At 36.5% G+C, this 25,056-nt stretch overlaps 1 protein-coding gene and 1 pseudogene across 2 annotated transcripts in view; both read left to right on the top strand.

The window, feature by feature from the left end:
* The window catches only part of Rasal2 (RAS protein activator like 2), a 294,721-nt gene that overhangs the window by 86,367 nt on the left and 183,298 nt on the right, over positions 1–25,056 (top strand). The window lies entirely within an intron of this gene.
* LOC127697721 (mortality factor 4-like protein 1) lies at positions 6,189–6,987 on the top strand (annotated as a pseudogene).

The raw sequence follows: 25,056 nt of genomic DNA, 5'->3' as shown, positions 1-25,056 counted from the left end.
TGTTGTTTGTTGGTATTTGATTTCAACTGACAGCTTTGTATTGGACAACCAGTCATGGGGCTCATCCTGGGGGAGACTGATTCTCCCTCTCCCAGCTGTCAGTAGTTCCTTGTAGTTCTTTGTCCTAGAAGCCGGACCCTATGCAACAGGACTCCTTTTCCTGTTGGCATGTCTATTAAGGTCATTATTGGTCTTCCTAAGAGAGGCAGTCACACAACAGCAGACTTCCTCTGTATTTTAACTCTTAAAGTCTTTCTGCTGCTTCCAAAATGTTCACATGCCAGAGTTATCCATTGGGGCTAGGTACCACATAATCCATTGATCTTTTGTCTATAGTTACATTTTCTGTAATGATCTATATTTGTTATAACAAGAAACTTATTTGATGAGGAATACCTACACTTACTTGTGGGTATAATGATAAAATTTAGAACATGGTTAAGGAGTTTGGCTGGGAAAAGTGAAAGTAGTAGATTTTCTTCTAAGATCTATGACCTCAGTAGCCATGGGTAGTTGGGTAGGTTTCTAGTGCCAGGCATGATTTCTCCCATATTGAGTGGACCTTAGATAGCTGTTGGTTACCACCAACATGTGAGTGCCGCTATTATACCTTTACCCTGCGGTGGTGGTCATTATGGAAGTTCATAGGTATCATATACAGCTGCGTAGAACTATTAAGTGCTTCCTTCCTTGGCAACTCACATAGTCCTTTTTGTTAATATATACTGCAGGAAAGAGACTTTCAGATTAGATCTAGCTTGGATAATACTTGAGCTCTGTGTCCTAAGTGTGCAGTATCTTGGGATTTACATTCCATCTCTGAGAGGCAACCAAGGACAAGAGCAGTAGCCTATATTGTTTGGGGTGTCATTTGGACTGCTCTGACCAACTTCTTGAGAGGTTTCTTATGACTAGTTTTTTGCTAGTCTGTGGTTCTTGTGGAGAATAGTGATATCCATCCCAAGTGGCATAACTTTTTCACACACACACACACACACACACACAGAGAGAGAGAGAGAGAGAGAGAGAGAGAGAGAGAGAGAGAGAGAGAGAGAGAGAGAAGAGAGAGAGAAGAGAGAGAGGCATAAATTCCATGTGCTACCAAAGTTGTTCTTTTACTTAAAATATCTAGTGCATATCTGTAAGAATTATTTGGTTTGGTTTTTATCTACCCTTTCAAGCAAACAGTTCTTGTTCATTTTCTGGAAAATTGAGTTGGAGTTTGATTGTCAAACCCTCAGGTAAGTAGAAGTTATTCTACCAGGTATGTTCAACCTTTTGACACTGTGATATCATCCTAAAGCTCTTGTTCTGACATCACTCAGTCCTATTAAAAAAAAAAAATAGTAGAAAATCTGATAGGTAAACTTATATTTTTTGTGTTGGGCTACATAGTTATCCTTAATTACCTTAAGATCACTGATTATTTACCATAGCTTTTCTATGCTGTGTAATAATATTGCCTAATAGTCTTAACTCTCTAGCTTTGAGTAGAATTCATTTCCTTGTAGTTGTTATTCAGGATAATGATAACACAAAATATACCTGCCTCACAGCTTTAGAATTTTCTTGTACTCAATTGCCAAAATAAGAGATTCTATTTTCTTTTAGTTCCAGAATATTTACTGAAAACCTGTGGGATTTCCAGCAACTTCCCTAAATTACTCATCAACCAAATTTTATTCCTTCCCTCCGAATTATTTTTTTATGTTATGTTAGATATCATATTCTATTTTCACACATGTTTGGCAGGCAGCATACCATTGAACTGCACTCCAGCTATGAAGTGGTTTGTTCAGTAGAAGTTGGAACTTAAATCATTCCTTTGCTTCTCAACCCTATACAGATGAGTAATGATAATTTCTTGGTTTTCATAGTTTCTGGTTTTTCAGTGATGTTAAAAAATTAAAACAGTACTAGAAAACATTTTCTTTTAAATGCTATGACTGGTAGTATAATTTTTCTGGTTAAAGTTTGAGGTGTGTCTCATGTGAAACATTAGACCTGGACTAATAGACTTTTAGGTTACCCACTAATTTAGATGTAGCCGGTTCCCTTTATTCTTATTGGATCCCTCCTTTTTTCCTGTCTCATTAAATACTGAGGGTAACACAGATTAATATAACCCATCAGATGCATCTTAGGACTGTGGGTTGCAGCCCCCTTGGGAGTCAAATGACTCTTTCACGGGTCACCTAAGACCATTGGAAAACAGACATTTACATAACAATTCATAACACTAAATTAAAATTATGAGGTAGCAATGAAAATAATTTTATGGTTGGTCACCACTACATGAGGAACTGTTAAAGGGTAGTAGCATTAGAAAGGTTGAGAAGCATTATTCTAGAAGCTTATCACACAAAATCAGTAAAGAAATAGAACTACCAAGCAAGTAACAATCCTTAGTAAGATTTGACTTTAAATTGATTTTAAGTAGTAAGAGGCTACCAGGGTAACAGAGTAGAGATTATCTACTAGCAGGGAGAACAATGTGAAAAATTTGAAGTCCATCTGGAGAAGTTAGTTCATAAAGTAAAAAAGCAAAAGGTACAGGGAGATGTAGCTGGAAAGGAAGTGAGAGTTGGTGTTTAAAGGGTCCTATGATAATACCAAGCCAAAGCTTTTGGGATTCAGTGATCACAATGATTTAAAGGATAAGATGCGTCCTGGTTTTGTTATTTTTTTTGAGTACATAATTTTATGTTATTGTAAATTGCAGGCTAATGTTAGAGAAGATTATGTTGTACTGAGGTTAAAGTAAGACATGATAAAAGCCTAAATTTAAAATAATGCCTGATAATGAAGTTAGAGGTAGAAAGGAAAAGTATCTCTGAGGTAGACTGATGGAATTTGAGGAGCAAAAAGAAAACATTGAGTTTTTAGCATAGGAAGATCAGGATAAAGAGGAAGTTCATTGCACCAGAGAGTAAGCATGAGTTTGGAAGTGGTTTTATGGGTGGGTACTCAGTAGGCACTTAGCTGGCTTAACTCTGAGTACTTCACTGCTATTCTCACTTTCAAATCAAGGAAGTAAAACTTCAAGGTCTCATTCACATTTTGATACTAGATGATTAGCAAGTGGTGTCTCTCAGGTCTCACTGCCTCTTGCTTGTGTACTTGTTTAAGTGCCCTTACCTTGGAGCATATGTCTAATGGGTATGAATAATTAAAGGACTAGAGTTCAGAAGCAGGTATTGCTTTCTGTATGAGGATACCCATTTGGATGTCACAGGAAAAGGAGACATTTCTCAAGCTGGGAATGTAGCATATGGGTAGTGAACCTGTCAAGACTAGTGTTATGGCCTGGCACATCTGGTGACTCATTCCACGCTAACCAGAGTCTATAGCAGAGCCACAGAGCCTTTATGATTACAGACTTAGAATATATACCTATTGAGGTGACAGCTTCACTAGTTTTACTATTATTAGCATTCTACTCATAAATTATACATGATTAGTTTTTATTAAATAGCCTTATTTATGGAAAAGGATATGGGAAGTCTCAGTGCCTTCCCCTCAGTTTTGCTATGAGCCTAAAACTGCTCTATAAACCTACTCTCCACTTGGGTGGGGAAGGTGGCACAATTGGTAAAATGCAAGAACCCTTTGTTTGCCCTTCTGGTTTAGGGCCTGGGACAGCCACTCACCTTCCCTGCTCCTCCATGTCGTCTTCTGTGCTTAGAATGGGGATCATAGTATCTAGATCAGTGTTGCTGTGAAGTAGACCAAGCTAATATGTATTAACAGGTGGTTAAAGCTGAGACCCAGACTTTAGGCAGCAGCAGCGGAAGTACTAAATTTTATTAGTACTGACTGCTCCTTAGCACAGATAAAGAGAGAGCAGTTAACGTGTGTGTGTGTGTGTGTGTGTGTGGTGTGTGTGTGTGTGTGTGTGTGTGTATGTATACATGTGTGCACATGCGCGCGCGTGCACACACACACACATATACAATTCACCTTCTTAAAAATACTTTTTTAAAAATTGTGGCAATATATACATACAAAAATGGGGATATTTTAAGCATATGGTCCAATGGCATTTACTTTAAGCAGCCATCACCATTGTCTGTCCTAAACTAAAACTCTTTAAGCACTATTTCCCTGTTCTTAATCATTGTTCCACTTTCTGTATGAATGCCATGTAGCATGGTGCTTTCATGGTTAATCATGTAGAATCTGCCAGTATTTCATTTCTTTTTACAATTGAATACTATACTATTCTATAGATTTATAGGATGTTTTATGGTAACATTCAGCATTTGATAGGTGATGGTTTGTTTCAACTTTGTTACTGTTAGGAGGTATGCTGTTACAGACATTGTACTGGTTGGTTTTGTGTGTCAACTTGACACAGGTTGGAGTTATCACAGAGAAAGGAGCTTCAGTTGGGGAAGTACCTCCATGAGATCCAACTGTGGGACATTTTCTCAATTAGTGATCAAGGGGGGAGGGCCCCTTGTGGGTGGTGCCATCTCTGGGCTGGTAGTCTTGGGTTCTATAAGAGAGCAGGCTGAGCAAGCCAGGGGAAGCAAGCCAGCAAGGAACATCCCTCCATGGCTTCTGCATCAGCTCCTGCTTCCTGACCTGCTTGAGTTCCAGTCCTGACTTCCTTTTGTGATGAACAGCAATGCAGAACTGTAAGCTGAATAAACCCTTTCCTCCCCAAGTTGCTTCTTGGTCATGATATTTGTGCAGGAATAGAAACCCTGACTAAGACAGACATTGACAAACTAAATTTTATCTGTACATAAATTTTTATATATCTTGAGAATTTACCCTCATTTTACACATAGTACGTTTGTCTCATAGTGATTTGCTGTTTTGAGATATTAAGTCAGTTTGGTTTTCTAGTTATTATCTAAGGCTCTAATAGTCCTGGTATTTTTTATTTCTGTTTTATGTCCATGTGTTCAATTTGTATTTGTACATGTATTTTTCTTACATAATAGTCTTATTGAGATATAATTTACATATACACAATTCACCTTTTTAAAAGTTTTTAAAAAAGATTTTGAATTTATGTGCTTAATGAATGTTTTGCCTATATATACTTTCAATATGTGTATTGAAAATACAAATATAGATATCTTTTTATTCAATAGTCTTCTGTAGTGTGATTACAAGAATAAGGAGATTTATCTACTTTTCTAAGATGATAGTCATAATTTTATTTTCCTGAGGCAATTTTTAGTTGGTTTCTCATGCTCACACCAGCGTGCGTGTGTGCGTGTGTGTGTGTGTGTGTGTGTGTGTGTGTGTGTGTGTGTTTGTGTGTGTGTGTGTGTGTGTGTGTGTGAAGAAGCAAAGAGAAGATTTGAATAATGGCTCTGAGTATATTATTATGAAGCTATATCCATACAAGTACATAGGTTGTTAGTGGCTGAGCTTTAGTCAGTAACCACAAGTATTTTCCTATCATTCTCATGTGAAACTCACATTGCAATATCCTAAAAAGCTGGTTTACAAAGTAAAAATCCTATGTTCTATTTGTGTTTTTAGATGTTGTTACCAGAGTTTCAAAAGAATTTGAAACTTAGAGGACACCAATTCAATTATAACTTAGTATGAAATATAATCATAATGGTGGTAAAAAGTAAAGGGTGCTTTGAATGCCATGTATGTGGTTTGTTGTTTTGGAGGAAAATGGTATCTGGTGGTTAGCACATAGGAGTTGCTGTCAGCATTTGTGGGTTTTATTCCCAGATCCAGAATTTTTAAAGAAGAAATACATAGTCTATGCCTAGTCCATTGTAGTATAGTGTTTCAAGTGCTGTAGCTATGCTAAATGTTAGTGAGAACTTTATACTACTGACAGAATAATGTATAAGAAAGCACACAAATACTTAAAATTATGTCAGTGGTCAGTGGTAGTGATTCAAAGTTGTCGTTTAAAAAGGTGGTATTAAAGCAGTGTGGTGGTGGCACACGCCTGTAATCCCAGCACTCTGGGATGCAGAGGCAGGCGGATTTCTGAGTTTGAGGACAGCCAGGGCTATACAGAGAAACCCTGTTTCGAAAAAAACCAAATCCAAACAACAACAACAACAAAAACAAAAAAAAAGGTGGTATTAATAAACTAACAAAGATGTTTTCCTAGCTGATTAAAAGTAAAACAATAACTTGCTGGGGTGGGGGAGGGCATGATAGAGAGTAGGGGCAGTAGGAGAGGGATGAGGCAGCCTCAAATGGTACCTAAGAAGGACTTGAAACATAAATTCCCGAAGGGGGAGTGAGTGGGGTGCTTTCATAGCCTCTGCTCCATGAAGCAGAATGTGCAGAGATTGCCAAAAAGGACAAATGAAATACTTCATCTATCAGAGATCCAGAAAGCAAAGTACTGAAATACATGGTCACCAATTTGCAGAAACAGTGAGAACTTCAAAAGGTCAATCAGGAACAATAAGCAGAAGGCGAGGTAAGAGGTCCTGCTCCAGGAAAGCACTGCCACAGAACAATGTTGACATGAAACAACAAAGAACAAGCAGAAAACATCCTAAGATGGAGATGGTGACAGTACCAGGAAGACACTTAGGACTCCTAGGAAGAAAATCCTACAATTGAGAATGAAGAAACATTCATGAGCAGAGTTAAAGATTCCTGAAGACCCGAAACTGTGGCCTGTGGATTACTAAGACTTGATCACTAGACAAAGGGCAACTATTTAATCTTCCTTCCAAGAAGAATGTGGATTCCATTTTGGAGAGTCCCATAGATTTTACGAAATCTCTAAGGAACACAGATAATAAAAAAGTATGCTATTAACTTATGGCAGGGCTAAACGCAGTACTTCAAGGTAATTATGGGCACTCAGCTAATCTACATATTTGAGACAGCAGAATGCTTATTGAAGTTATTTGTGCAAATTAGAGCAATGTTGGCCTATACAGTTCTAGGTGAGAAAAGTCTTTGTTTTATTGCTGAACTATCTTCAGGATTTCATTCCTCAAGTACTTGGTGAAGAATTGTACAACTTTGTTAATATGAGAGGGGCATGCTTTCTCTCATTCATGCTTGGACATCTTGTACAAATGATGTGTTTTGAAGACAGAATTGATGCTTGTTTACTGTTTGACTTTAAACAAAATAAAAGGGAGTGCTGCTTCTTTATTTCTTTTTTCGTTTCAGAGTTTCTACCACTGAATTCAGTGGTGGACATCAGAGAGACATTCTGTAGAGTGTTTTATTGCCCGCTTGACAAAGCTGCTTTTGACTATTGGTGATTCTGTTTCTTTGACATTGTGTGCTTTTATAATATGTTAATGTTCTGATTCATAATGCCAAAGGTTCACTTCACTGTATATAGTCAAATACTCATCCATCTGGATGTGTTTTGTTTGTTTGTTTGTTTGTTTGTTTGTTTGGTTGGTTGGTTTTGTGGCAGGATTGTCTTTTTTTTAATGGTGCTTAAGGAGTCCATCCTTTGCTAGTCATCTATGCTGCTTCTCAGGCATTTTATCGTTGCTCAGTTGTTGATGGATACTGGCTTTTTCCATGGCTTTTGTATTTGTGTATAGTGCACGCTTTAACATGGTAGACACAATGCATCATGTTAGCCACAGTTTCATGGAAAAGTCAGTCTTGTAGGAGCTGTCTTTCAGATCTTCAAAAATGTTTTTCTTTTAAAAAAGAATGACATGCTTTTCAATTCAACATTTTCAATAAACATTTCTTAATATTTGATGCTTTGTTATCCCTTAGTCCAAAAATAATTTTTTTCTTAATCTAGCTATTTGTGTATATGGGTGGGGTAGGGGCGGGGAGAGGTCTCAGGTAGGTTGGGTAGGCTGGCCCTAGACTAATCCCTAGTCATAGATGATGATGTTGCACTCTTGTCTCCCTCTTTTTTCCCAGAGCTGAGATTACAAGAGTATCCCACCGTGGCTGACTTTGATACATACAGTTTCTGTTTAATGTCAGCATTTTGTAGTTGCCTTTTGTCCTACTTTAGGACATTTCTTTCTGAACACACTATTTTACAAACAGTTGTCTCCACTGAGAATAGGATTCACTTGATAGTGGAAATTATGCTGCAACTGGTTTATTAGTCTCCTTTAGCCTGTTGCAATTTATCTGCCTAGTAAATATGTCTTGGGTGCTGCTATTAGTCCCTTCCCTTAGACTATATCCCTTAAAAATGTTTTTTGTTCTCTTTATAGAATTTTAGATATTTTGTCTAAAGAAACTTAATATTTCATATAAATCTCATTTTTGTAGTTAGTGTCTGTTGTATTTGTCAAGACTTTAAGCATATTAAGAAGTTGATTTTGCTTAATTTTAGCCTTGTTTCAGCATTAGGTTTCATTTCAAATGTTAGGTTATTAAAGAGAACTTTTATTCATCAGCAAATGGTATTGGAAAAAGATTATATATAAAAATAATTCAAAACAGTATCAATTTCAGAGTAAATAATATATTTATGTGTTGTTTGAGATAATATGAAAATAAAATGCTTATGAAAATTAATATTTTAAACAAAACTTATATATCATTGCAATTATATAGTAATTATTAAACAGAATTAAAAGCCAAGTTTTACATGGAGTATTTTTCTGACCAAAATTTTTTTATTTCAAATTTGTATTCATTCTTTGTAGAATTATTTTAATTGCAGGATTTTTTTCCCTTTTGGTAATCATCATAAAAGTTTGTTCATTTCTGTTTCTTTTAGAATCTTTTGCCCATACTTACTTCTATCTGTCCGTCTGTCCATCTGTCCATCCATCCATCCATCTATCTCTCGCTCTCTGTCTGTCTATCTATCTATCTATCTATCTATCTATCTATCTATCTATCAGTCATTTTCTAGGGACTTTTTTATTCATGAAAAAACAAGGTCTTCTTAGGTAAGTTCTTTTGCCATATGTCCTTAAATTAAATCAGTTTAGAGGACACTAAAATATGAAGTAGAATTTTGGGGAAATTGGTTTATAAGTAAAATGAAACGAATAAATTTTAAAAATACCTGACTATTCAGATTGTGATAATTGTTCATGCTTCCTTCTGGAGGCTATATAACTAGAATTTGTTTTTGCTAAATGACAATTACTGATTTAATTTGTATTGTATTTGGGCTAAAATTATAGCTAGTGCTGACTATACGTGACTATAAAATTATAGTGAGTGCTGCTGATTCATTAAAGAATGAAGTATTTTCTGTTTGTATAGAAAGATATTTCAGCTGTGTTTTAAAATAAGAAATTACTAAGGTAATGTATTTTTGTTCTGTTTTGAAACCCATTTGCTATAAGTTTATAATACATTTCCTAATACATGTACTATAAAGAAAGTAATGAAATCATATTATGTGTGAGGTGACATGTAGTGTCTTAAAATTTTTGAAATACATATTTTTTTTAAAAATGTAATTTTAGATAATTTCAACATGTGATTCTTGTCAGTTAATTATGTTTTCTTGTTTAAGTAGTGATTTTTCTTACCTTGTTCTTGAGAAGCTACCAGATCTTAGATGTTTTGACTGTTAGGAAGTAATGAGTCTTGTTAATCTTCTATGTTCACATATAGTCACTATATTTCAGGTTCATAAACAAGTAGCTCCAAACTTATTGACAAAGGCTATTGTTTTAATGACAATTCCGTTTTGGTTGTTTGGTTGATTGGTTGTTTGGTTGTTTTCTTTTTTTTTTTTCTTTTTTTTTTTTTTTTTTCTTTTTAGATTTTGCACTATTGTTTGGGTTTCCACTGGTTTTTAACTAGTGCTTTCTGGAGCTGCTGAAAACTGGAATCAGTTTCCCCGAGACAAGCCCCTGGAAGACAAGCTAGTATTTGTCCAATGGGAAAAAATTCCAGCCAGGGTTCTCCTCCCCCCACCCCCCCAGGATCACCCTGCTCATAAAAAACTTTCTAGCCTGGTGTGGTAGTATATCCCTTTAATGCACACTTGGGAGGCAGAGGCAAGCAGTGCTCCGTAAGTTTAAGGCCCATCTGGTTTACAAAGCCAGTTCCAGGACAACTAGGGATGTTACACTGAGAAACCCTGTTAAAAAGGAAAAGAGGGAAAGGGAAAAAGAGAAAGCGAAAGGGGAAAGGGAAAGGGAAAGGGAAGAAAGAAAGAAAGAAGAAAAAGAGAGAAAAACCAAAACCACTTCCAAACGGAGCTGCTGACTACCTATTGTTTCCTGTTAGGAAGAGGAGATACAGGGGTGCTGTCTCAGACCTGATATTTTCTCCTAGGCATCTCCACTATCCAGTGAAGGTACTCAGGTAGGGCAGGAATCTGGAGGCAGGAACTGAACCAGAGACCATGGAGGAATACTGCTTATTTGCTTGCTTTCCATGGCTGGCTTGCTCAGCCTGCTTCTTTATACCATAGAAGTCCACCAGCCCAGGGGTGGTACTACCCACAAGAAATTATCAATCAACAAAATCTATGGAGGCATTTTCTCTATTCCTTCTTCCCAGATGACCTTAGCTTGTGTCTAGTTTGTTATGACAACTAGCCAGAACAGACCTTAAAGTCTCCCCAATCAAATGTTCTTACTTTATAAAGTCATTTTTTAAAATCACAAGAAAATACATATTATTAAAAAAATATGTTATTAAGGTGACTGCAATTTATAATCTGAACTGAGATTTCTTGAAGATTGAAAGGGGGACACAGTGACTGAAGTGATGACTCAATGGTAAGAGGACTCACTGCACTTGAAGAGAGCTTGGGTTTGAGTCCTAGCACCCAGAGAGGCTCAACCACCTTTAACTGCAATTTAAATGGGATCTGAGTTCCTCTTTTGGCCTTTGAGGGTTCCTGAAAACAAATAGAATTCATAAACCCACACAGGCATGTGCAGGCATTTGTGTGCACATACACACATACTTAATCGAGAGAGTGGGGAGGGAGGGAGGAGAGAGAGGGGGGGAAGAGGGGAGAGAGAGAAGGAGGGAGGAAGAAAGAGAGTGAAGGAGGGAGGGAGGGAGAGAGAGAACCAACAACCCAGAATGAATCTCAGAAAGGGAAGGCAGCCACAATTAACAGCTTCTTGGAAACAACTCTTATCAGCTGAGATAAGAAGGTCCTTACTGCTAGTTAAGTACCAAACTAGTACAGGGCATCTTAAACCTCCTGCGTCCTGTGGCCAGCCAGGATGTAGACAGCTTAGTGATTATGATTGTGACTACCTGGATTCCAGTGCCTTTGTTACTTCCACACCGTGACTAGTTACTCAGATGCCCTCTGTTTCCCTTGCCTTTGTTCTGCAGGGGAAAGATAATGGCACTCACTTCACTGTAAGGCTTGGCTGGCATTAATGAGTGACAGCTCTACTACTGCTATTGCTGTTCCTTAACAAAATCCTAGGCCAGAAAGATGAAGATTAAATGAGATCTGGTAGGTTTGTATAAGACTAAGAATCAAGAGGGTTTTTTTTTTTTTGTCCCTTATTTGGGTTATTCAGGAAACTACTTCTCTTTGTCTCTGAATCTTGCCTTCAGGTTACTTCATGAAAAATGGTAAAGAAAATGGAAGATACCTTGAGTTCTGTTAAGTAGAACAATAGTATGTGAATAAGCAAATATCTTTGTAGAAGATTATATAGAGTCTCTTGTAGATACCCCTGAGTGGTGTAGTTTGGTCATACTGAAGTTATGTTTTTGGTTTTTCAAGAAGGTTGACACCCAAAGTGGTGTCATTGAGAGTGACTACATGCTCCTTTTCTCCCATACCCTCTCTAGCAGCTGTCGTTTGTTTTCTTGAAGACAGCCATTCTGACAAGAGTAAATGGAGTCTCAGGTAGGGTTAATTTTCCATTTTAAAAACCATTTATAGGACATTTGTTTTTCCTCTTGAGAGTCTGTTCAGTTCCTTACTCCATTTCTTGGTTGGGTAGTTTTATTTTCTTCACTTTTTTTGAAGTTATATGCTGCAGGTATTAATACAACTAACAGATTCATACCTGGCAAAGGTTTTCTCAGCAGAAGGCTGCTGCTTTACTCAGTTAACTGTTTCCTTATTATACAAAACAAATAGATACATTCATTAAATTAACACCTTCTCATCTAACAAAGAACACATTGTATACTATGGCTATAATGCTTTCAGTTTGGGCATAAAATTTTTTCATCTTATTTACACTACTTGGATACACGATTTGTTCTCATCAAAGGGTTTACCACCCTAAGCTTATGATTCTTTTCTTTCACTATATTCAAGAATTTACCTTTTAAAAATATTTATTTATTTATTTTAATTTATTTACATTTCAGGTGTTATCCCCTTACCCGGTTTACCACTCCTCCCGGAAATCCACTATCCCATTCCCTTCCCCCCTCTTCTATGAGAGTGTTCCTCCTCCCACTCATCTACTCTCACTTCCCCACTCTCTATTCCCCTACACTGTGGCATCTGTTGAACCTTCACAGGACCAAGGACCTCTCCTTCAATTGATATCTACAAGGCTGTCTTCTGTTACATATACAGCCAGAAGAACCACAAGTACTCCTTGGATAGTGGCTTAGTCCCTGGGAGCTCTGGGGCGGGGGGGGGGGGGGGGGGGGGGTCTGGTTGGTTGATATTGTTGTTCTACCTATGGGGTTGCAAAGCCTTTCAACTCCTTAAGTCATTTCTCTAATTGCGGGACCCCCATACTCAGTACAAATGGTTGGCTGAGAGCATCTGACTCTGTATTTGTCAGGCTCTGGCAGGGCCTCTCAGGAGACAGCTATATCATGCTCCTTTCAGCAAGCCTTTCTTAGCATCCACAATAGTGACAGAGTTTGGTGACTGTGTCTTGGAGGAACCCCCCAAGGTAGAACGGTCGCAGGATGGACTTACTTTCAGTTTTTGCTCTGTACTTTGTCTCCATATTTGCTCCCGTGAGTATTTTGTTCCCCTTTCTAAGAAGGACCAAAGCACGCACACTTTGGTCTTCTTCTTGAGCTTCATGTGGTCTGTGAATTGTATGTTGGGTATTCGGAGCTTTTGGGCTAATATTCAGTTATCAGTGAGTGCATACCATGTATGTTCTTTTGTGATTGAGTTAATTTACTCAGAATGATATTTTCTAGTTCCATTTGCCTAAATATTTCATGAATTCATCATTTTGAATAGCTGAGTAGTACTCCATTGTGTAAATGTACCACAGTTTCTGTATCCATTCCTCTGTTGAAGGACATCTGGGTTCTTTCCAGCTTCTGGCTATTATAAATAAAGGCTGTTATTAACATGGTGGAGCATGTGTCCTTGTTATATGTTAGAGCAGCTTTTGGATATATGCCCAGGAGTGGTATTACTGGGTCCTCAGGCAGTACTATGTCCGGTTTTCTGAGGAACCTCCAGATTGATTTCCAGAGTGTTTGTACCAGTTTGCAATCCCACTGACAATTGAAGAGTGTTCCTCTTTCTCTACATCCTTGCCAAAATCTGTTCTCACCTGAATTTTTGATTTTAACCATTCTGACTGGTGTGAGGTGGAATCTGAGGGTTGTTATGATTTCCATTTCCCTGATGACTAAGGATGTTGAACACTTCTTTGGGTTTTTTTTTTCCTTTTCCTTTTTCTTTTGATTTTTGGATTTTTTTTTTTTTTCCGAGACAGGGTTTCTCTATATAGCCATGGCTGTCCTGGAACTCACTCTATAGACTAGGCTGGCCTTGAACTCAGAAATTTACCTGCCTCTGCCTCCCAGAGTGCTGGGATTACAGGTGTGCACCACAACTGCCCAGCTATTGAACACTTCTTTAGGTGCTTCTCTACCATCTGGGTTTCCTCAGTTGAGAATTCTTTATTTATCTCCGTACCCCATTTTTAATAGGGTTATTTGATTGTACGGAGAATAAATTCCTTGAGTTCTTTGTATATATTGTATATTAGCCTCTTTCAGATGAAGGATTGGTAAAGATCTTTTCCCAGTCTGTTGGTTGCCATTTTGTCCTATTGACAGTGTCCTTTGCCTTACAGAAGCTTTGCAATTTTATGAGGTCCCATTTGTCAATTCTTGTATAAGCTATTGGTGTTCTGTTCAGTAAAATTTCCCCTGTGCCCATGTGTTCCAGGATTTTCCCCATTTTTTTCTTCTGTTAGATTGAGTGTATCTGGTTTCATGTGGAGGTCCTTGATCCACTTGGACTTGAGCTTTGTTCAGGGAAATAAGAATGGATCAATTTTCATTCTTCTACATGTTGACCACCAGTTGACCCAGCACCATTTTTTGAAAATGCTGTCTTTTTTTCCACTGGATGGTTTTAGCTCCTTTGTCAAAGATCAAGTGACCATAGGTGTGTGGGTTCATTTCCAGGTCTTCAATTCTATTGCATTAATCTACCTACCTGTCACTGTTCCAATACTAAGCAGTTTTTATCACTATTGCTCTGTAGTACATCTTGAGGTCAGGGATGCTGATTCCCCCAGAAGTTCTTTTATTGTTGTGAATAGTTTTAGCTATCCTGGGTTTTTTGTCATTCCAGATGAATTTGAGAGTTGGTCTTTCTAACTCTATGAAGAATTGAGTTAGAATTTTAATGGGGATTGCATTGCATCTGTAGATTGCTTTTGGCAAGATGGCCATTTTTACTGTATTAATCCTGCCAATCCATGAGCATGGGAGATCTTTGCATCTTCTGAGGCCTTCTTCAATTTCTTTCTTCAAAGACTTGAAGTTCTTGTCATACAGATCTTTCACTTGTTTGATAGAGTCACACCAAGATACTTTATATTGTTTGTGACTATTTTGAAGGTTATTGTTTCCCTAATTTCTTTCTCAGCCTGTTTTAGAGTACAGGAAGGCCTCTGATTTGTTTGAGTTAATTTTATATCTGGCCACTTTCCTGAAGCTGTTTATCAGCTATAGGAGTTCTCTGGTGGAGTTTTGGGGGCACTTCAGTAAACTATCATATCATCTGCAAATAGTGATATTTTGACTTCTTCCTTTCCAATTTGTATTCCTTTTGACCTTCTTTGTTGTCCAGTTGCTCTAGCTAGAACTTCAAGTACTATATTGAATAGTTAGGGAGGGAGAGGGCAGCCTTGTCTAGTCCCTGATTTTAGTGGGATTGCTTCAAGTTTCTCTCCATTTAGTTTGACGTTGGCTACTGGCTTGCTGTATATTGCTTTTACTATGCTTAGGTATGAGTCTTGAATTCCTGATCTTTCCAAGACTTTTAACATGAAGGGAGTTTTAATTTTGTCAAGTGCTTTTTCAGCAATATTTACCTTTTTACTAACTTGTCTTTGACATGCCTAAACTGCGAGCATCACTACTTTGGCAGTTTACAACCAGTATTACATAAAATAAAGTTGTTTGAACAACCAATATGACACTGTGACAGCCTGACAAGGCTCTTAAATAAGATGCCCTGACATGGCTTTTAAGTAAAATTCACAGGTAGCATTTTGCATTGTTCTCTCGTGCAGAGGAAACCCCTTACATCCCTACCGGGACTCAGATTTCATCATTCTGCTCACACAACTAACGTGTTCTATCTTATATTTTTGTACCATGGTTGACTTTAAATAATTAAAAGTGTAGAGAGGAGAAACATGGACAAGGAAAAAACATGGGATGTATTGCTTGTTTTTAAGAAAAATGGGGTTTATTAAAGATAATTTTACAATGAACTTTAAGCGTGAAGTTTAATAGAAATGTTTGTTTTGATGTGATTGATGAGTTTTTCTTGAGTTAGCATTCATTACACCTTAGAATACAAATACAACCTTAGCAGCTAGAATCACTGACTTTTATCTTAAAAAATTACCTAAATGTGAAAATATTTTGCCTTCCTATTAGGTATAAATTTTGCTCTCCTGAAAATAGTTTTCTTTGGAGCTAGAAAGATGGCTTAGATCTTGTAAAAATGTTTGATCTGTATTAAAATCTACCTAAGTTCTAATTTCCAGCACCAACGTAAAAGGAGCTTAGCACTGTGCACCTATAATTCTGGTGGTGGAGGCAGACAGATCTCCTGGGCTCAAGAGATTGGCAAGTTCCAGGTTTAGTGAGATCCTAATTCAGATAATAAGTTGTAGAGCTGTAGAGAAAAACGTGCATGCACATATATTCTATACACACACAGACACACAAACATACACACACAGGCATGCCTAGCATTTTTCATCTTATGCATACATTTTATTTTTCTTTTTGTCTTGTGTTAATATTTGAGGAAATTCAATTTTGAATTTTACTCATAAGTGAAATTGTGTTATAGCAACAAAAATAAGATTAGTCACCAATTAGAATTGTAATAATGATAGTGAAAGTCTAAATTATAATAGACAAAGATTTTTATTATGCTTTACAAAATGGACTCATTAGGGAAGTTGCTGTTTAGATTTCAGTGAAGAAACTGCATATGCTAGCTAGCTTTTATGATTTTTAGGACCTTTTCCCTCAACTTTCTGAGATTAAGAAATACTGATTTTGAGTTTATGTTGGGCTAAAATATTAATTTTGCTATAGGGATTTAAAATCAGATGATAGATTCATATAATTATGCATTGTAAAGAAATATATTTTATTTATTCCCTGGCAGTTTTACCATGTATATAATATATCTTGAGTACATTCACAGGTATATAGTGTATCTTGATTATATTCACAGGTATATAGTATATCTTGATTACATTCATAGGTATATAGTGTATCTTGTTTATAATCACAGGTATATAGTGTATCTTGATTACATTCTCAGGTATATAGTGTATATTGATTATATTCACAGGTATATAGTGTATCTTGATTATATTCACAGGTATATAGTGTATCTTGATTACATTCTCAGGTATATAGTGTATCTTGATTATAATCACAGGTATATAGTGTATCTAGATTACATTCTCAGGTATATAGTGTATATTGATTATATTCACAGGTATATAGTGTATCTTGAGCATATTCACTCACTTTCCTCCCATCCTTTAAGACCCCATACTTTTTTTTTTTGAGTAATCCAAAGACAAATATTGAAGTTAACTTATAAGGAAAATGATTTTTGCATTGCTTCCTCAAGTCATGGCCTATATATATTCTAATAATTAGCTTCATAAAACATCTGGGATTTTTTTTTTTTTAACTAAAAGTTTCCAGGTTCACAGAAGTGATTGATTCCCCAGATTTCTCCAGTTCTTTTGTGAGTTCTCTTAACTGACACTTGTGTGCGCTTACTGTATATCAGTGTTGAAAACCCAACAAAAATCAGTTATGTTAATTCCCTAACCTGGCGCTCTGTTTCTGTTATTGTAATTCCCAAAATTTGTAATGTCTCATAAATTGTTGATATTAGAATACAAAAGCTTGTTTACATTTAGCTAAATTTTGAAATTCAGGAAAAGCTCAATTATGAGGTTGCTTGTAAATAATAGTTCTGATACAGGGAAACTTACAGAAGATTCAAGAGCAGAGAAGAAGACTCATGCTAGGTAGGGCAGATACCTAGAAGGGCTCTGTCTTCAAATTATTTAATCAGATAAAACTTTTACTAGATAAAATAAGTGGACATGGATTATTAATGGTTTATACAGAGATCCTGGATAGAACTCTCACTGCAGATTCATTGGAAGATAGCTTTCTATAAAAAAAAAACGGTAAATGAGCATATATTGTAATATTAAAATTCAATTTTTGTGTGAAAGCGTATCCTATGTATGACATTTGCAGTAGTCCAGCCAACCATCATATAAGCAGTCATCTCCTGTAGTTGGGTCTAATTTCCTAATGTGTCACTAGGAACACAAGACGTTTCTAGCCAAATGTTCATCTTGTCCTTTTTCACCAATAATGTACGCCACCTTTTTCTCACCTCCCAACACCTGTGGCTGTTAAGATTATTCATTCTTCTCTCTTACTTACCCATGCTTCTTATTCTTTTTTTATGCATAGCATATTGTATTGGTATTATTTGACCACATATCGATTACAGTGGAGTTTGTAATGTCTAGCACAGAGACAACACACTTACAGTAGCCAATAGTAGCACTCAGCAAATTTTAATGGTACATAAAAAGTAGTTTTTCATATCTACATAGTTAAATAAATTGTTTGTTGCTTATAGATTGTCAACAACAGGTAGCTTCCTCCTTTGCACTAAGGAATTTGAGTTTCAATATATACTTTTCTTAAGGAGTGTTTGTCCAGTATATATATATATATATATATATATATATATATTGACTCTACATATATATGTATATATAACTCTATATATGACTCTACATATATAAACCCTTGATCAGGTAGTTGCTTACTTTGCAACTTTGATTTGGAATTTGATTATAAGTAGTAATCAAATCCTTGTACTTTAGTATTATTTTTTGTTACTATTTGTGTATATGGGTGTTTTTCCTGTTTGCATACTGCATATGTGTCTGGTGTCCATAGAAGCTACACAAGTGTATCTGCTCTTCTAAAAGTGGAGTTACAGATAGTTGTAAGCATTTGTGTGTATGTGTGTATGAATGTGTGTGTATACATGTGTGTTGTGTGAGTGTGAGCATGTGTTTCTGTATGTGTGTGTGTGTGTGTGTGTGTGTGTGTGTGTGTGTGTGGTGTGTGCCTGAGCACATGTGCTGTTATTCTGTGGGTACTAGAACTTGAACCAAAGCTCTCACATGTTAGGCAAGATACTCCCACTGAGCTATCCTTCCAGCATCTCCTATAGACCTACAGGACTAAAGAATACTTTTAGTCTCTAGGCCTGGTGTCGGATTGTTTCTCTTTAATCTTGTTCTTCATGAGAGATAGCTTTTGCCATTTGTCCTCGTATATAAATCCTATGATGTTTTTACTCATCTTCCATTTGTTCCCTCAGGTACAGCAAACTGAAATCATGGAGCTATTAAGTAACTTATTGCTGCTTCACACTTAGCTTTTGAAAGTTAGTAATGAAACAGAAAACAGTTTGAAAATATATGGAATGATACACTTTTCAAAAAGTTAAGTACTTCCACTTGAGTTATTTTTACTCAGTGCAGACACTGATAAAATTAAGTTTGCATTATCATAAAGTGTGTCTAAGCATTTCTCATGCTTGTAGTTTTACAGGTCTTCTTAAACCTTTCCACTCACAGTTCTTTAACTCAAGCCCTGAGTAAAGTAAATGACTTTTAAAGTATATATACAAATAAAACATTTAATAATAAATCATAGATTTATTTTAAAACAATTCTTTGGTTTATGTATAATTTTACCATTTGTTAAAGATGAAAGCAAATTTGTTTTGAATAAGATAGATATGTTTTGTTTATGTATGATACGAGTTTTTTCAGGCAGTGTATGGCATGGACTACTTGCTTAGTGTAGACTCTGCATACTGTGTGTTCTAATCCAACGGTGTGGTGAAGTCATGGCTGTCACACTTGCGAATGGTGCCAGGATGTGTTAATTACAAATTTGAGTTTTGGATTAGTTTTTGGTCATTGCACATTCAGAAACCTTTTACTCTTGCCACATTTTTGTGACCCCTATTTGGAGTAGTAGCAGACAGTTTAACAGGATGTGATCTGTGGAATGTTGAAATGTATTTGCAAATAAAACATGTATTTGGCTTGATAAAGATACATAGCTGGCAAAGTTCAGCTTGACATTTAGCTAGACATCACAGAACCCATGATCTGGTTCTGATCATGGTGACTGATGCTGAGAATTGTCTTTTAAACTTTCTTTGGCTTAAACAATTTATTATTTATTTCTATCACCAAATTTAATTGGTACAAGGGAGTTGGCATGAGGGAATATATTTGTTAGTTATGGAGGCTCTAAAGAACGTGGTTCTTTAGAACCTGGTTTTCAAAGTTCAAAATTAAAAGGACAATTTTATCATTTTTCTTACCCTTTCAAGTCCCTATAAATAGCCCTTTACATATACAAAGCAGTTCTCCTCATCCCTGTTTATTTGAAATGTTTTTTTGTTTAAAGCTGCTACTTTGACACCCTCTTTTCATTGTCCTAAAAGCTTGGCATTGTATGAAATTGGAGCATTATAAGGAAACAAGCCAGAAAATGTAGAATGTCCAATTCACATAAAGCAGATCTCATGCTTAGTCATTGTCTAACAGTCTTTTGGAAATTATTGCATGGATTTTTTTGTATTCAGCATCTTTGGGTTCTGTTTTCTTTTAAGTTTCCAATTTGTTTTTTTGAGAAATATGCACTTAAAATATTTACCACCTAAAATAGGGGTGTCCAGAATTTCAGTGACATGGAATTAATGAAAAACATACTCCAGATACAGATTTGATGTGAATCTATTTAGATGCAGAAGAGCTTGGCTCATATGCTACATTGCTGTATATAACTGTCTTCCCTCCCTCTTTTCTCCCTTTTCTTTCTTTCTTAATTTTCTTTTCCTCCTGTTCCTCTTTTCTTCTCTTTAGTTTCTTTTAATTTTTGGAACTAATCTGTAGCCTTGGCTGCCTGTGAATTTACAGTTCCTTTTTTTGAGTATTGGAATTACAGGTGTGCTCCAGCACCTTTTCTTTATTTTGACATTTAAAAAAGACCTATTCATATCATGTGTATGAATGTTTTGCCTGCATGTATGCATATGTACCACAGGTATACTTGGTGCCATGGAGGTCAGAAGAGGTCATTGAGTCCCCTAGAACTGGAGTTAACAATGGCCATGATCTATTATTTGGGTGCTGAACCCAGATCCTTTGCAAAAACACCACTGAGCCACTTCTAAGCTCTTCTAGAATACCTCTTAGCAAGAGACTTTAAGAACTTGTAGGCTTGTTAGACTTTTCATGTAGTTAATAACCTGATACTCATCCTATACTTCTGTATTTCAGTACTTTAGCTAGAATAAACATTAAGTTTATACATGAATTCAAGTCTATTAGTAGACAGTGAAAAAATATTCCAGGCATGGCATATGTCTAAGAAATTACTCTTTATGTTTCTGTACAACACAGAGGAATTAGATGTAAGGATTAATTTACAGTGTTTGTGTGCTTTACATTAAAACATACAATGGTATTTCATGTAATTCTTAATTTTTTCTAGTTATGAGAATATAAATATGAATTGATAGCTTGAGGGACATTATTATTTGAATGAATTATTGGTTGCAAAATCCCTATTTTTTTTTTTTTTTTGCTAGAAATTGCCTAAGAGAGAGAGTGAACAGGCTTCTTGTGTTGGTTATAAGGTCTGCTCTGGGACATTGTATAACTATAGGATATCCCATGAAGTTGGTATTCCTGGAAACTATCTGCTTTTTATACTCGTGGTGCTTTTGTACAACTTATAGATATACACAGTGTTTTCTTCTCTCTCTCTCTCTCTCTCTCTCTCTCTCTCTCTCTCTCTCTCTCTCTCTCTCTCTCTCTGTGTGTGTGTCTTTTTGGCTTTCATTTTAAGGAGTGAAAAATATTTTTTGAGTTTCAATTCAACTTAAATAATATTATCCGCATACTTCTCAGTGTTGTATGGTCTTATGGTTGTATTTGAGAAACATACACACATTTTTTTAACTAACTGAAATTTATTTAGGATTAGTCACTTTTTCCAAGCATAGCTGTCATCTATGTTATGCTTAGAGGCTTATAAGGCTGGGAAATTTGGAAGCCATTGGTGAGATTAAAACAGCACCATTAAGATGATTGTTCTCCTTTTTCATCATCTTCTTCCTCTCATCTGAGAGGAATAGTAGGTTATTAAGCTACCTTTTCTTTCCTTGTGAAATCTGCATTCAGAATGATAAACAGGCTTTTGGTGCACTGGTGTATAAGGTCTATTAGATGGAATCAGAGTAGTTTTCTTTTGGTAAAGCAAACCTGTTGCGGGAAATATTAAAATTAAATGAACTGGCACGTTCCCATGTATGTGCCTCACTACTCTAACCTGGCGGCCTAGCCTGCGATGCAATTGCAGGCAATGGCTGACCTGTTTTTATCTTGTGGATACTCTCTGACTCAGAGTTTCAAAATCTCTCCACCCAGCTCAAGTTCCCATTGGCAGGTCACTACCATGCCAGTGCTAATGCTTCAAAACGCTCAAGGCCTTTGTGGTTCACATCTGGCAAGCCAATGCTTTGTGGTAGTACCTTTCTCTCTTGAACCAGGATGAACTGGATGAGCTGCTGTATGAAGGAAAACACCACCCAGACTTACAGTTCAGAAACGACGGTAACTCAGTCATTGGACACAGCATCTAAAATCCTAATCTTGTAACCCTTATTAAATCTAAATCCTCCAGTGGCGAATCCTGATGGATCCACCATTGAAACTGGGAGACACTTGTAGCTACGTCTTGTCCTTACACTATCAGCATCCAAAAGTCATAACTCTATCCTGCTTCCTCTCTTTCTCTATCCAACCCGGAAGTCCCTCCTACTCACTCAGCGATTAGCTCCTTTATTCATTGGTTCACAAGAACAGCACCAGACCCATACATAACACAAACCTATGCATAACACACACACACACACACACACACACACACACACACACACACACACGCACACGCGCGCACACACACACACACACATTATTTTAACAAATACAAAACGAAAAACTGTGTTTATATTCATTATAGAATCCTGATATTCAGTTTAAAACTGTGTTCTCCTGACTTACATGTTTTGCTCTGTTTTTAGCATTAATATTTTTGTGTAGGAATACTGAATAAATTCATTTTTATTAGATGCATAAAATAAAAATACATTGCTCACTCTTTCTGAGGACTTCCAAAATACCAGGCACTATTTGTAATGTTTGATATTTGTCATCAATTCTTACATATTCCCAAGAGGTTAAAACTTAAAACTGAGGGTCCAAAGTGTTTTGACCAGGAGTCATGGTTGCAAAGTGACACTACAGAGATTCCTTTTCAGGTCACTGGACTTCCTCCAAAATCTTTTTGTAAGCTCTTGACCTTGGTGCTTCTGTCCAACAATAACATGATTCCTAACATTTACTGACCACTTCTCTGTTTTAGAAATTACTCTTACTTCTTTCTGATGTGTAAAGTACTTTCATCAAATAATCTACAATGGGGACATAAGTCTTGCCAGGGGTCCAGTTTAACCTTGAGCCTTGTACTGCCAAAGTTCTGGGCCTTGTTAAGCTATATCTATGAAGAACATTCCTATGTGCTGAAAATCAGTGATGTAATGAGTTGTGTTATGTAGGTCTGTTAAGAATCTAAGGACATGCCATCTCTTTTTCAGTTAATATCACCTTCTGGCACAGTAAAGCACTCTATGATTTATTTTTCAAGAGACACAAATCTCAAATCTCACAGAGTTATATGAGACATTTAATGTTTTTCTTTTTTTGGGGGGTGGTGTTCAAGACAGGGTTTCTCTGTGTAGCACTGGCTGTCCTGGAACTCACTCAGTAGACCAGGCTGGCCTCGAACTCAGAAATCCGCCTGCCTCTGCCTCCCTGGGATTACAGGCATGCGCCAACACTGCCCGGCTGACATTTAAGTTCTAAACAGATGTCTCAAATCCTGCTTACCTATTTATAAAGAAAATTAAAAATCTTGTACGCAGCTTCACCTTCTGTGGTGGTTTAACTTAAGAATGGCCCCCATAGGCTCATATATTGGAACACTTAGTAACCAAGGAGTGGCACTATTTGAAAGGATTAGAAAGACTAAGAGGTGTGGTATTGTTGGAGGAAGTGTGTCCCTGGTGGTGGGCCTTGAGGCTTCAAAAGCCCATGCCAATCCCAGTCTCTGTCTGCCTGTCTGTGCCTGTCTCTATTCTCTCCCTCGCCTTCCCTTCCCCCACCTCTCTCTCTGCCTGCAGATCAGGGCATGGCATAACTAGCTCTCAGCTCCAGCTCCAGTGTTACCAAGCTTCCCACTATGATAATGGACTGAACTTCTGGAACAGTACCCCAGTTAAATGTTTCTCTTATACTAGTTGACGTGGTCATAGTGTCTCTCACAGCAATAAAACAGTGATTAGGATACCCTCCTCTTGAGAAGCTTTATTCTATAACATTTAAGGCAGGCTTCAAATTCATGATCCTCCTGCCTCACCCTGCCAAGTGCTGTAATTTTAAGTCTAATTCCAGTTTATATATACATATATATGTGTATATATATATATACACACACACACACAACATGCAAACATACATACTTTCTATGTTCTTTAAATAGACTTAAACTACCCACCCCAAATAGGCAATGTCCTAATCTTATTGTTATTAATAATAATAGTTAGATTATGTCTCTGAAGACTCATATAGAATTAGTTTTTGTATATTACTTATACTCTGCACCATAGTAGAGATAAAATTATAGAGATATTGAGGGCTTTAATGTTTGGTTTGTGTTTGTGTTTGTGTTTTTCTGTTCATGAGGTTGATGTTAAGCACTGTCATTTGGAGTTTTAATCATTTTGTAATTTGGCAGGACCTAGTTATTAAGATTCCCAATGCTACTTTTAAGTTCAGTTTTAAATATATTTAGTTGATGTACCACTCCAGATTCCATGAATAAAAATAACGAACATCTTGTTTTCCTAATCTCTCACACATCTCATCTCCCTCTTACCTCTGATCACAAGGCAGTCAACTCTTTTCACACGTTTTATTTTCTACTCGCCTTTGTATTTTAATTTGTCTAGGTATTCACACATGTACACAAGTACACATAAAAGTATAGGCTAACAGTTTCACAGATCTCTTTTTTATTTTTTATTTTTTTATTTTTTATTTATTTATTTATTTTTTTTTTTTTTGAGAAAGGATCTGTGTTGTCCTGGCTATCCTGGAACTGGCTGTTTAGACTAGGCTAGCCTAGAACTTACAGCAATTTTCCCACTTTTGCTTTTGAGTGCTAGAATTAAAGATGTGTACCACCATCCCTGGCCTTTACATTTTTTTTTAAAAATCTCTTTTAGTAAAACATTCCTTTACTTTGAATCAAGTTTTAAAATTCTAAACATAAATGTACAACCAAATGCCACTCCTTTATAAAAAAGAAAGAAATTGAGAAAATAGTCTTGGAAAAGTTATATACATACTGAAGGGAGGGACGAAGGGAGGGAGGGAGAGAGGAGAAGAAGGAAGGAAGGAAGGAAAAGAAAAAAGAAAAGAAAAAAATGAGGGAACACTACCCATAACTAGTTTTAGTCTCTGGATGCTGGAT

Source organism: Apodemus sylvaticus, chromosome 12 (genome assembly GCF_947179515.1).
Source record: "Apodemus sylvaticus chromosome 12, mApoSyl1.1, whole genome shotgun sequence".
Classification (NCBI taxonomy): Eukaryota; Metazoa; Chordata; class Mammalia; order Rodentia; family Muridae; genus Apodemus; species Apodemus sylvaticus.
Note: the sequence above shows the minus strand (reverse complement) of the source record. Positions and strands in the feature narration are given on the sequence as shown.